Here is a 1285-nt window from a genome sequence, read left to right on the forward strand (position 1 = left end):
GTATATGTTTCCATAACATAGGGTAACACGCTGCATTCTGCTATTCCTCTTTTGAAGATGAGGGAAATGAATCACAGACTCAGTAGCTCATTTAAGAGATGTAGAGCTGAAACCAGAGTGTCTAATTTTTAATCCAATTCCCTTCCCACTATTTCTTAAGGGAAAGGGGGAGTTAAAGGGAAAACTGTAACTTGTCAAGTGAATTAAAAACAGCTTGGCTTTCGACCATCTTGACTTAGTTCTCTGCACAACACAAATGAGATTATTTCTCCATTATTGCTAGAGGAACAGGGGACTTGAGCTCTGGGACTGGGTTTTGGCTTTCTGAAATCGCTGGAAGCATTATTTCTAAGGAATTATTTGTAACTTTTCTTTTCACGTGTTAAACGTTACATCCCTGGCTTTGCAAAATGAGTGAATGAAAACAAGCAAGCAGCATTAAGGACCCCAGCGCTTAAGCACTCCTTTCCCTCATGGGCAAGCTCTACCGAAAGCTAGGCTTGACACAGTTACAAATGGATGGGTTACAGTCCTGAGTGTACAGGCCATGTCAGCTGCTCCACTTACGGCTGGGTTGTAGCCGTGTGCTATCATTTGTCCTTCAGTGGTTGATGGCTTAGGAGCTTGTTCAACTGTCAATCTGTGGAAGATGGAGCCTAAGTAGAGAAGATTGGGGCACGGAGGCCGCGTGCTGGAGGAGGCAAATGCTGATTTTGTAACGTAGGTTGGGTCTCCCAGGAATGAGTTTTTTCTCACAAGCTTGAATTGTTGAAAAGAGCACACTTGGTGCTTCCCCGAGGCTTCCTTCTCATCCTTCTGATTGTCTGACCCTCTCTCACACATGATACCATCTGCTGTGCTTTGACAAAGCCAGAAGGTTGACATCAGAAGTTGAACAGATGGGGCCTCCTGATCTTGAATTTTCAACTTTTACCCTTTCGAGAGAACTAAAGCTCTTTCCCTTGTAAAGAACCAAGTCTCATGGTTTTGATTGCTTGTTTGCTTGCATATCTGTTCTTTTTTTTTCAGACAGACTCTCACTTTATTATGCTAGCTAGGATTGAACTTGTGATGTTCCAGTATCACTCAATCACTCAACTGTGTAGCTAGAATATAGGCATGTGACATCATATTTAGCTTGGTTTTTCTCTTTTGTTTTCTAATTGAATCCAAAAATACAGAAAGAACTAAACCTGGGATGCTTTTTACCTTTTCTTCTTCTTCTTCTTCTTCTTCTTCTTCTTCTTCTTCTTCTTCTTCTTCTTCTTCTTCTTCTTCTTCTTCT

This window comes from Grammomys surdaster, unplaced genomic scaffold, assembly GCF_004785775.1.
Source record: "Grammomys surdaster isolate TR1022 unplaced genomic scaffold, NIH_TR_1.0 1166, whole genome shotgun sequence".
In the NCBI taxonomy this organism is placed as follows: Eukaryota; Metazoa; Chordata; class Mammalia; order Rodentia; family Muridae; genus Grammomys; species Grammomys surdaster.